At 37.9% G+C, this 13890-nt stretch overlaps 1 protein-coding gene across 1 annotated transcript in view; it reads right to left on the minus strand.

Annotated features, from left to right (window-relative positions):
* Positions 1-3674: 3674 nt before the first annotated feature.
* The window catches only part of smpx (small muscle protein X-linked), a 43397-nt gene continuing 33181 nt past the window's right edge, over positions 3675-13890 (minus strand). The window contains exon 5 of the mRNA NM_001078785.1: positions 3675-3784. The gene's annotated coding sequence lies outside the window, so the exon portion shown is untranslated. The remainder of the gene's footprint in view (positions 3785-13890) is intronic.

The following is a 13890-nucleotide window of genomic DNA, read 5'->3' on the forward strand; positions in this document are numbered from 1 at the left end:
TACTGACATTAGATTACACACAGGTGCACTCTATTTAGTCATTAGCACTCATCAGGCAATGTCTATGGGCAACTGACTGCACTCAGACCAAAGGGGGCTGAATAATTACGCACACCCCACTTTGCAGTTATTTATTTGTAAAAAATGTTTGGAATCATGTATGATTTTCGTTCCACTTCTCACGTGTACACCACTTTGTATTGGTCTTTCATGTGGAATTCCAATAAAATTGATTCATGTTTGTAGCTGTAAGGTGACAAAATGTGGAAAAGTTCAAGGGGGCCGAATACTTTTGCAAGCCACTGTATTTGTATAGCACTACTAGCATATGCTGCTCTGTATATTTTTACAATACACAGAAGGAAGAAGGTCTCTGCCCTTTAGAGCTTACAATCTATGTTGGTAAATAGCATGCAGGCACAAATAGGAAGGTAAAAGTGTCACTATACAAAGGTTTGGGCATTAAGTTCCTTAAGTGCCAATACTGGACTAGGTAATATCCTAGTATTCCAAAAAGTAGCTTCTGAGTTGCTTTATGAAAAGACTCAGTATTTCTTTCAGAAGAACTTAGGGGTGGAATTCAATGAGCAGCAACATAGAAACTTTTAAGATAAGATTTTTTGCATTATACACCAGGTTTATTCCCCATGTGAAACATCAACTGGCTGCAGGAAATAACAAGCCCATGTATCCCCATTCATAAAGGAGCAGCTATAGGTAGGAAACGTGAGGCATTTATTATACAGCAAACCAAAATAGCCACCTGGAATCATGGGGTCCCCATATGCCTGTCCAAATACACATCTGTTTCAGCCAAGCCCACCCAGTTCTGCCCAGACCTTCTCCAACTCTACTCCTGCCCCTTTCTCAGCAATAAGGCCCCCTAGCAGGATTCCTGCCTCAAGGCTGTTTATAAATAAATATATTTTTCCAGTCTACTGTTACTATGGCACCATTCAATTTGAAGAGCACCCCACCTTCCACCTGGGCATCAATAAAAGAGAGTGCAGAGTGCTATTATCATGCACATTCACTTGAATATTGATGTCAGGGTTAGAGATTGTGCCAGACTATGGCCCATACAATATATTTTTTAGAATAATTTATTTATGCACTACCCAACCACCAACAAGCAATGAGAAGGACGATGCCTTTCTATGATCTTACCTGGTTATATAAAGGTGTAGAAGGTGAAGAATAACTTTTTTATTATAGTCACCCCACCTAGCAGACAGCAAGAGAAGCCTTGGAAATAGTAGTTTCCTAAAGAACCACCATTAACTTGTTTACTCCAACAACCCCAACTAGCACATGGCAGGAGAGCTGGGTTAAGGGTACGAATCCCTGATAGCTTAGTGTAACATGGATGTCCCCCAATACCTTGTATATTATGATCACTCCACCTACCAGATGGTAAGAGAAGTAGGCAATGACCTTTTTGCTGATAGAAGGATGTAGATGTTGAAGAATGACCATTTGCTCCACTATCTAGTGCAAGGCAGGAGAAAGGGCCTCAACGGCATAAAGTACATCATTTATGTAGGACATTTTTATATTAAAATAGATTGGTTGCAGAATGATGATCGCATTTCACCCTCTGATACCCAAGATGCATTAGAACCTCTCTAATCCTCTTTGATGTCAGGTATTGATTGACAGAACTGTTTAATAACTGTTTTCATATTTGTTTGCTTCTCCATCCTACACCAAAGACATATTTCAGATAACATGAGAAAAAGTGTTATTGGTCAAGCGTACAAGAGTCTTCCCTTCTGATTGATCCTCCTTCTGAGCATTCTTTGGGGATGAACTGCCTTGTAAAGTAACTAAAACAAAAAATATTCATTCTAAAGGTAATATTATTTAGAAACTACACCCACACTCAGCATTGTCATATCCACTGTGCCTCTTTACACCAGGGGGGTCATTTATAATTATTGGGCAAATTTGCATCTGGGCAACTGGGCAAATAACTGGCAACCAACTAGATATTTGCTTTCATTGTTCTAACCTCAGCTGGTAAAAAAAAAGGCTAATCATGGTATATATATATATAATATGGTTCATTTCATACAATATTCTTATGTGTATAGCTGATTTACGAGATGACCAATATCCCTAAAGCTTTGGATATCAGTTGTCTCGTCGATCAGGCAGGACCAATGGTCACAGGAAAGATCGAAATTGGTACATGTATGGCCACCTTTGTATGTGTCTGTGTGAGGAAGAGCACAGTAGAAAGAATGGGATGCGTTTGTTTCTGCGATTCCCTGTGGTGGAACATAGAGGAACGCAATGCAGGGAAGCGCAGAAACAACCATTTGTGAGTATGAGCCCTAAATATGAACTGTAGTAACATAATTCTGTATAAATCAGAGAAGGGAAACCACACAGTGTTTCTTTATTTGGGCAGAAAATTAAGTTTATTAATTAATGTTCTCATTGTTTAAGGAGAACAACGCCAATGGCAAATCTCTCTTTGTTAGGAAGAAGGAATGACTTCAGTCCTCAGAAATTATAAGAATGTTATTTACAGTAGAATAGTGAGTTCATAGATTAGCTCATGTATATTAAAATACGTCTATCTACAGAGTCATTTCAGTTAACCACGCAGACTATAAAGCATAAGGCAATTAAAATCTGTGAAATATATAAAGTGATAAAGGGGATATTTACACTTACACTGAATAAGTCTAAGTAGAGCTTATTAAAAAATATGTTCAGTTTATTCTGTTATCGAGTGGGTATTTCCAGTGCTTAGTAACATCCTACTCACTACAAATAGGGTTTCATGTATAATCGTATCCTATCTCTTTCTCTCTCTCACTCTAATTCTAATACTACAGGTATTATTCCCCTTCTGGAGCTGATGATCTTATTGGTTGCACCGATGGGCAATCCCGTATCTAAGGGCAATGCAGTATTCCTAGTCTTTGCAATATACGGAACACTGTACTGTATATAACAAGATTTGCTTATCCAGTGCTTACAGCCAGTGCTTATATACTGTAGGTGCAAATGAAAGGGTCATCTCTAAATAACCAATGAACCTTTTAATATACTACATAAAGGCAGCCTGCGGGCAGACTTCCATTATAAAGTAGAATTTGGCATGAAATATATCAGTGATGCCACAAATAATGCAAAGCTTTCTTTATTGGTTCTTAATAGTATTATTGTTTGTGTAAAGGTAATATTTATCAGAGTGTGTATAACTGCTACAGCAACTAAAGGCAACATTTACCAATGCAGCTGTTGTGCTGAGTTAGAGTTTGCTAAATACTCATCAATATCGACATTTATTGCATTAATAGGTAGAAAATGTGATCATTGCCCATAGCCTTCCATGGGAATATGTGACAGATTTGATCATTATTGGTTGAGTTGATTGAAGTGACCTCTCACATTGATCGGCCAGTTGAATCCATTAATAAAGATTCTATCAAAGTTGGAATGTCTGCAAATGTTGCAGAATTCTCAGATTGAACTTGATAACTTGATAAATCCCTCCCCATGTGTTTAATAATACAAACTAACTTTAAAAACAAAAATAGAACAGATTTTTAAAAACAACTGTTTGTTTCTTTTATCACTCCGTATTCTTAATATCGTTTTATTAGGAAATCATGTCTATGAACAATGCATATAAATGTACAAACAAATGAATTGCTGCCTACAGTATTCAATAATTTATTTAGTATACAGTATTTATACAAATGTATAAAATATTTTGCTGGTTTCTATTCTTCATAAAGAGGCTTCTCTCTGGTTATTCTTGCTAGATCTGCAGGTCAAAGAATAAAGTTACATTAAGATCATAGTCATATAAGTCATATAATAAAAAAAACATTATTAAATCTCTTAGATTCATTATCTTAAAGGGCATGTAACTCAACTAATCATTATCCAAACTTTGCACATTATCAATGATGAATGTAAGAGAATTCTCCAATGACACTTCCACCTGATCTATTTAAATCCGTCTTCATGTTCTCTGTTCCTGCAATTGGAGCTGAAGGGATGGATACAAATTATCCAGAACTAATCACCGAAACAACCCTAACTTTGGCAGTAACCCATACATTTAAACACTAACTCTTGGAGCACTCAGGAAGTAGTCTGGAACTTAAACTGCAGCATCCATTATCTTTGGGTCTGTACTACCCACCACTTAGATTGTAAGCTCTATAGGGCAGGGATCTCCTTCCCTTGTCTACTTGACAATTAGCTCTTTACGTTTAACATTGTATTTGTGTTTGTATTGTTTGCTCTGCGCTGCGTACATTATTAGCACTTTATAAATAAACATATACATACTGTACATACAGTTGCAGTTTAAACAGTAAATTGGCTGCTGCCTAGAATCAGATAAACGCAGTGTTGATAAATAAGCTCCAATCCACCCCAGTTTGATTACAGTGTAATACTGGAAAGCTAAAATTGCGCAGTACTCACTGTATTTTGACTAATAAAAAGATCAGTGTATTAGTAAGTAGGCTTCTTATCTTGCATGCCTAATTTTAGCCCAGCTAGGGGTAGTTCAACTGAGGGTTTAAAAACCCACCGATGTTTACATTTTAATGCAAATAATGTGAAGTGACCCTTTGAGTGTCCTGCACTTGGACCTACAACCTGACCTGCTACCCGCTGACCATTAAACCAGAAGTGCTACTTCTTTAAACCGGAAATGACATCATCAGACATGTGGGGGGGGGGGGGGGCAGAGGAATAAGAGTTAGGAGAGTTTGAAACCTGAGCACAACCTGCACACCTGCCAACCAGCAGCCATATCTGCATTTTTCAACCAAGTTTTATGATGGTCAGTTGTTTGTGAATGAGTGATTGTGCTCATTAAAACTATTACACCCATGCTGATTGGTGATCCCTATGCGTACATGTTTGGGGCCATCTGCCAACCTGGAATAGGCTACCTCCACTATGTGACCCACTAGCTAATCAGTAGATACAATTTGGCCATTTACAGGACCTGCTATCCCGAAATTCAAAATAACACCAGCTTTTGGGAAAGATACCGCGGAACACTTTTCCTCTAGAATTGAAATTTCATCTTTCTTTTAGTCATTTAGAACTTGGGTAAATGTGCAAATATACTCAAAACCAAAACAAAAACATACATTTCCCCCATATGTAATAACAGGCACTGGGTTTGCCTAGATCAGCGGTCCTCAACCTGTAGGTCGGGACCCATTTGGGGGTCGAACGACCCTTTCACAGGGGTCGCCTAAGACCATCAGAAAACACATTTCCGATGGTCTTAGGAATCATTTTATGGTTGGGGGTCGCCACAATATGAGGAACTGTATTAAAGGGTCATGGCATTAGGAAGTTTGAGAACCACTGGCCTAGATGTAGATTTTTGCTCCGAAACAGGTGACCAGTAAATACTTACTGCTGCTTGGTATAGGTCATTTAGATAGAAAACTTTGCACCTTTTATTACATGTCCTCCTCATTTATTTTCTATGTTACAGATCACTTGATGATGTTACTACTTGCAGTACAAACTCAAAGCTAACTAAATTGGGTTAGAACAAATAGGGGCTGATTTACTAACCCACGAATCCGACCCGAATTGGAAAAGTTGCGACTTGAAAACGAACATTTTGCGACTTTTTCGTATGTTTTGCGATTTTTTCGGATTCTTTACGAATTTTTCGTTACCAATACGATTTTTGCGTAAAAACGCGACTTTTTCGTATCCATTACGAAAGTTGCGTAAAAAGTTGCGCATTTTTCGTAGCGTTAAAACTTACGCGAAAAGTTGCGCATTTTTCGCATAAGTTTAAACGCTACGAAAAATGCGCAACTTTTTACGCAAATTTCGTAATGGATACGAAAACTCGCGTTTTTACGCAAAAATCGTATTGGTAACGAAAAATTCGTAAAGAATCCGAAAAAATCGCAAAACCTACGAAAAAATCGCAAAATACCGATCATTACGAAAAAAACGCAATCGGACTCCATTCGACCCGTTCGTGGGTAAGTAAATCAGCCCCATAGTGTAGTAATACTTGGTATTGTTAGAATGCATGAAAAATAAAAAGCATGAAAAAGCAATGTATAGAATATTATTCTATGGGAAGTGATGGCAGTGTTCGGCTAAACTGAGCTTTGTCCTTCATGGTCACCTTCATATTTACATGGCCTAGTATAGTATACATTAATGTAGAAGATGATTACTAAAGTAATCTATGTACATTGCTTGGTGGCAATAACAATCAATAGCAAGTAATCTATATTACGTAAAAAAGTTAATTGTATTTGACAATTTTTATGATGTCTTCTACCTATAGGTTGTATGACCTGCATGAAGGCTCAAGGCCACATACCATGGAGCTACAAACATGTTACTTATACATATTTTATTACGATTTTCAAAACTAGCATTAATGTGTAAGAGATAATGTGTGCACTACTGGAATAGATACAGAGTTAAAGAAATGTCTCCTTGGAGTGAAAAGCACTTACCCTGCATTATTATCCATTTATTAATAATAAACTGAACAGGTTTAACTTAATGTGACCTTCATTTTGAAGAACAGACACATTCAGATTACAAACAAAGAAAGAATTAAAACTGAATATAGGGATATATCTCAATTTTTAAAGGAACAGTAACACCAAAAAATGAAAGAGCTTTAAAGTAATTAAAATATAATGCACTGTTGCCCTGCACTGGTAAAACTGGTGTGTTTGCTACAGTAACACCACTATAATTTATATAATAAGCTGCTGTGTAGCCATGGGGGCAGCCATTCAAGCTGGAAAAAAGGAGAAAAGGCACAGGTTACATAGCAGATAACAGATAAGCTCTGTAGAATACAATAGTGTTTTATCTGTTATCTGCTATGTGCCTGTGCCTTTTCTCCTTTGAATGGCTGCCTCCATGGCTACATAGCAGCTTATTTATATAAATTATAGTAGACTTTCTGAAGTAAACACACAACTTTTACCAGTGCAGGGCAGCAGCACATTATATTTTAGTTACTTTTATACACTTTCATTTTTTGGTGTTACTGTTCCTTTAATATCTCTTTTTATAAGTGCTTAAATAATCCTGAGCAGTTTTATTTTACTTAATATATGTTGCTGTCCTATAACAACACAACTTCATTTAAAACAACTATGGTTTTGGTTGTTCTGCTTTCCAATAATTCTAGGTACTTAATCTGATATGTTCTGGAAATTCTTAATGCATGGAAAGAATGACAAATCCATACTGAAATTGGCCTGTGCAGCTCTGGGCCAATCAGCTGGAGAGCGTTCCAGATTGGCCTGTGTATGGGCGCATTTAATAAACATAAAAGAAACATTTGGATCTCATACAATGTTAATTTGACTTGTTAACACTGTCTTTCTAGCCCAACTATTTTTACAGCAACACAGCAAAAAAGAACATGAGGCAATGATCTTCCTTTTCCCGGTGTCTCCAGAACCATCAAACACGGAAGCACCTATGCCAGCAGGAAAGATATGAACATTAATTTTTGATGTTTTCACCAAAGAAAATTTTAAAAAGAAAGGTTTGTGAAGTTTAACCAATTCCTATTTACTTTTTAAAAGTCCAGTGGTTAAGTCCCACATTTTAAAGTCATGCAAAAAGACTTTTGTTTTCATAGCAGATGCACATTCTCCAGTCAAAACCTCCCATATCCAAAATTTCTCCATTAAGAATAGTGGATTGGAGACACTTTAGTCAATTAGTTGTCTTTTAAAGTAGAATTTACAGTCCAAATTGTTTCTTCTATTTATAATTTTGTATACCAGACATTAAGTGCATTCTGGAAATGCTTTAGCAAGTTAGAGACCAGCTCATCTGCAAAGAGTAAATGTAATGGAATTTCTTTTAATAAAGGAAATAATGGTTTCCCTCTGGAACTGATACTATTTAACTACCGTATATATATGTAGAGCGTATAGTGATGCATGTCCTGTTTTGATTCGCAGAAAAATTGCAAATCTCACAAATGATTTGTGAAAGGGCGAAAAATTAGCAAAACAGCAAAAATGTTGCAGCAAAAATGTTGCGCCGTTTTTTTGACACGGGTGACAAATTTTGTGCGACTAATTTTGTCACACGTTTCCAGAAACATGGAAATTCATGCCTTGCAAATTATTTTGCCCATCATTAGTATAGTACCATTATTACAAAGCCCAGGTAAGGCCCCATTTAGGATATGCAAAGCAAGATTTAAACATCTCCCTTCCAAACAGGCTGAAATGAAAGAAAACAAATGGCCTCTACACAGCAGGATTTAATAAAGAAAAACAGAACTTTAGTCAACTTTAAGAAATAAAGACACAACAAGTTTTGGTCACCAGTGCTCAAATGGGATATTTTTGAACTAGAGAGAGTCCACTGAATAATTTGAAGGTTCTTCTGATCCATTCACTTTTTCAGGGGAAGTATTACAGTAAGTGTAATAGATCCTGTATTGCAATTGAATGGATATTACAAGTTAACACCTGCAAAGGGGCTGCATTACCTTCAGGTTTTTAAACAAAAACTAGGCAAGGAAATCCAAGGCAACTATTGTAAAAGTAAATGTACTTCTAGAAAAAGGGTTTGGAAAAAAATATCTGTACAGTTTTCCACGACGTCTAGCATAAAAGGAGCACTTATACAGCATATACTTTATTTGTACAGTTCCACCCAGTGCTAGATATGGGAGGCACTACTGCATGCCTTGCCTACAAATAAACCCCAAGTGGGTTGAAGTAGATTCTGTGATAATCAGCATTTTAGCATTTAGCATTTTATCTTTAAGAAATAAAGATGAAACAAGTTACAGTTTAACAGAGGCGATGCCCTCCTCTTCCCCTCAGCGTGTATCTTGAAGAGTGGAAGCATATTTACAGCTTCCAAACAGAGAACAAAAATATAAATATGCTTTTTGCTTACTTGACACAAAACTGGATTTTCTAGTTTGTCTTCAAATGTAAGCCTATTAAAAAGGAGAACCTGGCTTTCAACAGGAAGCAGAATAATATCAGTGTGAGTCTGTGAAAAGAGGGGCCCTATTCTAGATTGCTAGAGTTACACAGGTATGGGACCTGTTATCCAGAATGCTCGGGACCTGGGGTTTTCTGAATAAGGGATCTTTCCTTAATTTGGATCTCTCCTTAAGTTTGCTAAAAATCATTTAAATATTAAATAAACCTAATAGGCTTGTTTTTTCTTCTGCCGGCGAAATCCGTCGGCCGGCGCATGCGCAGTAGATTGAAAAGCCGACTTTCTTGTTTAAGTTCGGCTTTTCACTCTACTGCGCATGCGCGCGCAAGAGAAAGGGAAGAAGGAAATGCTGCAGCTACCCCGGGCTGGTGCTATTCTCTTCGTACAGGGGCACCAGCCCAGGGTAAAAGGTAAGCGATTAAAGTCACTTGGGGGTGCCTAACATTTTGGCACCCCAAGTGACTTAGCCTTTCCTTCTCCTTCAATTATACCTTAGTTGGGATCAAGTACAAGGTTCTGTTTTATTACTACAGAGAAAAAGGAAATCATTTTTAAAAATTTGAATTATCTGCTTATAATGGCCTTTCCGTAATTTGGAAATTTATATATTTATATATATATATCTTGCTCCAAAAATACTGCGCACTCTATTCGTAATCGTTCCAATTTATTATTCCATCAAACCACATCGACGTTTCGGTCCTGGTCTAGGACCTTAATCAATATTGTGTATTGTGTATAACATCTTGATTAAGGTCCTAGACCAGGACCGAAACGTCGATGTGATTTTATGGAATAATAAATTGGAACGATTATGAACGGAGTGCAGTGTTTTTGGAGCAAGATGTCTAATACAACTATTTGCAGCACCTGATTATGAATGAGAATACCAATCTTTAAAGTGAGTGCGGACATCTTTGGTATATACTATATATATATATATATCCATCCTTGAGAAAGGTCCTATTGGGGACCAAAATATCAGAACAATATGTTTTAAATAAACTTATGACTATTTTAAAAGGGTGTGCCAGTCACGGAATAATTTTTGTTGGATAATAAAAATTTGGCTGTGCACCCAAAGTTATGAGCTTTGGAGTGCAGACACTATAAAGACTGTGATAGATATATATATATATATATATATATATATACTTGTTTAATAAGTGAACAACATAGATTGTTTAATTGGGGCATCTTTAGAATTTTGGGGGCTTTTTCACCTATATTCAACTTGGGGCTCATTTAGGAATATAACTGCAGTGCAAAAAATGCAATTTCATATGCAATTCACCATGTTTCAATTCAAGTGTAATTGAGGCTGTGCATGGATTTGAGCAAGGGCAATTGCTTCTGATAAGCTAATTATGATCGCATGTTGTGGAAAATATGTTTGAGTGGGGATTGCATTGTTTCTGCCACAGTGTTCAAATGGTGTCTGTTCATGATCTGCAGGTCTGCTGCACCTGTTGACACAACCATGAAACAGCACATTCATTAAAGGTACAAGTACCTTAATTGAATGGTGTCACTGTGATCATAAATAAGCCCTTCTCTCTTTACCTCAGAGGAAGTTGAACGTTAATATATAGCTATTTGACCAAAGGGAACAAGCATCAGGGAATAGCTTTTTAATAATAAGCCCCTAAACCTTGATAAGAAACATCTTGCTCTGAACATGTTTTTCTCAAATAATGTTGTGTCATTGACAAACGCTCAGACAAACAGTCAGTGCCAGCTCCAAGGTTATTAATGGAGGCACTGAAAAGAAAGCAGTTGAACACAGAAGCCCAAGTTAATCCACTTGTAGCATTGGTCCAGCTAGTGAATGTTTCATTAATCACAAATCTCTATTTGGCTTCTGTCACTCAAGTCTTTTTGTCCTCCAACATCAAATCATGAGAATTATAATCCAGCACTTGGCAAGAACACATGGGATATTCATCCTGTGCCCTGTGGCTCAATTAGAACCTATTAGAGTCTTAAATGATTCAGTTATGTGGTCAATTTATTTAGAAGCTTGTGGGTGTAATAAAACTCTTCTGTCTTCACCTTTGTTGGAATTAATTCTGGAAGGTTAAAAACAAATTTACAAAAGTGAAGCAACTGCATTAAGGGATTTAGGCGATTATGTTAAGTACCAACACCAACTGTGAAAAAAACTGCGAAAGGTAAGTACATTTGTATTTAGTGTAGGAGATAACAGAGAAAAATAATTTTGCATGGCTGAAACATGTAAGCGGTTATTTATCACTCACAGGCAAGGGTGCAAACTGCTATGTTTTCTAAACTTTGTGTCCAGCCCAGTGCTCGGACTGGCTAGCTCAGTGGGCCCCTGTGACCTAGACTCAATCCACGTGCAGCTAATCTGCCTCCCCTGGGCCACTAGGGGGTGCGGAGGCCACAGTGGGGGCCTCATGGGGGGGTTTGGGGTCCCCTGGGGTGGCAGCCCTGGTGGGCTCTGCACAACCAGTCCATCCCAGCGTTTGAGCACCCAAACACAAAGGTTTTTGCACTCCAAACTCCATTCTCTGCATGAATACAGCACTGACTGTGTCCAGCAACTCTGTATTCATCAGGGGTGTGCACAGGATGCTACATGGGAGCCCCCTACCTGTCATCTAACTTTGATGTGCAAGTTGAAAATGTCTGTGGGCACAGGCTGGAAAGAAGCCCTTTATTTAATGCCTGTCTTATGGAATACAGAAAGGACACGGCTGCCAGGAATGCACTCTGCACCATATTTTTTTAATGAATCCCGAATGCAAGCGCTTCTTGAATGAACACTTAGGGGCAGATTTACTAATCCACGAATCCGAATCCCGAAAGGGAAAAAATCGTATTGGAAACGAAATTCTTGCCAATTTTTCATCGCCGTCGCGATTTTTCATATTTGTCGCGACTTTTTCGTATTTTTTTGCGACTATTTCGTCATCATCGCGATTTTTTCGTATTGAGCGATAGTAAACGGCGGAAAAACCAATCCGATTTTTTCGCGACGCCGACGAAAAAGTCGTTGAAAATATACGAAAAAGTCACAACGGCGACGAAAAAGTCGTAAAAAATACCAATCATTACGAAAAAACGCTTTCGGACGCCTTCGGACCATTCGTGGATTAGTAAATCTCCCCCTAAGGGTTAGCCCGGACTGGCAATCTGTAGGCTGTGGCAAATACCAGGAGGGCTGCTGTAAGGTGCCATAGTCAATCACAATTTAGTGGGCTGGTGGGGGCAGTTTGGGCTTTTTAGAGACCTTGCCTCTTGCTCATTGCCTGGGCAAACAGGTTATGTGTATTAAAGTGTATAAAACGCTTATCTTAGTAAGTCACTGAGTTCCATCAGTATTTGACCATGGCCTGTCTGACTGTGTGGCCTGTGGCCTAACCATGGCCTGTGTGAGATTTTTAGAGTAGCTCCCTAACTGAGGAGCCTTCTCTTAAAGCACGTCAACCCCCAAAAAAAGTTTTTGCCTAATGAAAACATAATTCCAAGCAACTTCAATGTGAATTTATTAAAGTGCTTTCAAAGTTATTTGTAAATGTAATTGCTATTGAAAGCAGCATTAGCTGAACTCCTGGTTGTTTATTTTTAAACAATGTTGCAAAGGCCAGTCTCCTCCAGCAAAACAGGTCTGTCAGTCTGCTACCTTGTGTTACATTGCAATAGAGAAGGACAGAAAAACACTGCTTTTAATAGCAGTTTTATATACAAATAACTTAAAAACCATTATAAATTTGCAATGAATGTTTATTGCAAAGTTGCTTAGAATTTTGTTTTCTTTTATTGGGCACAAAATTATATTCTGGGTTGACTGGTCCTTTAAGGAACCCAAAATGACAACTGAAGGGCTAGAAAAAAGGCCAATAAGGATGACAATTGGGATTTATTAGAATTGTCTGTCTTGTAATAATAATTATTTATGAGGGACCTGTCCAAAGTAGGAGGAGAAAAGGGGAAACACAAAGAAAGTCCTTCTTAGGGGTCATTTACAATGCTTCACACACTGTACAAAGAGTCTGCAATTGGCCAGTGCACTTTGCCCACTTCATGGGGCATTTTTGGGATTACAGAGACCAGCGGACTTCTGTCTGAATATACTGGTTTATACTGCGCTGCATGCAAAAGGTGCAGACAGAAGCACATAGGCATCTGCCCCAGGGGGGTGCAACTTCTGTTAAATGAACACTGAGGGGAGTGCTCCTTAACCCCTTAGTGCACTTGCACCCCCGGGGCTTGTAAATAAGCCCTCAAGGACATGTTTATTGCCCAAAATTTCAAATATAGTACAAAACAGTCCAAGATTTACAAATGATTTCCTTACAATGTAAATAAAAGGGAGTTCCTTCCTTACAACCAAATTCATGGATTCTGCTCTGAATATAAACTCTTTACAAGCAAATGAGCAGCCACATTTCTCTCAGGGATGATCCGGCAGCTGTAATGTCGACATGTGGTGAGACTAAGCGAGCCACCTGGCACCAGTTATCAAGACTCATGCCTGGCATTGACAAAGGATGTACTTGCCAGCGACGTGCCATCAGCGAGATAACAGGACTATCTTGTTATCAGTGTCACGCTATGAACACACCTGTTTTTTTGCCCTTGAAAATCCTTTAAAGTGGCCTTTTTCCTCTATAACAACCGCTCTATACACAAGTCCCAATCTGTTTTAGATTTGATTAAATAGATGTTAATTAAAATCTTACTTATTACTTAAAGAGATTTAAGATGTAGGTAATAACATGTACAACCTGTTTATTCTCACAGTTAGAAAGGACAGCTACTGGATTAAATGTAATTGAACGCACAAAGCTGTTTTAACAGTCTCATTTTATGGCACTGTTGTTAGAAAAATGATCTATGCAGTCACTCATTTAATTCAATGTCATAATATAGGTGCAACTTTGTTGCATAGCA

The sequence above is a fragment of the Xenopus tropicalis genome, chromosome 2 (assembly GCF_000004195.4).
Source record: "Xenopus tropicalis strain Nigerian chromosome 2, UCB_Xtro_10.0, whole genome shotgun sequence".
Classification (NCBI taxonomy): Eukaryota; Metazoa; Chordata; class Amphibia; order Anura; family Pipidae; genus Xenopus; species Xenopus tropicalis.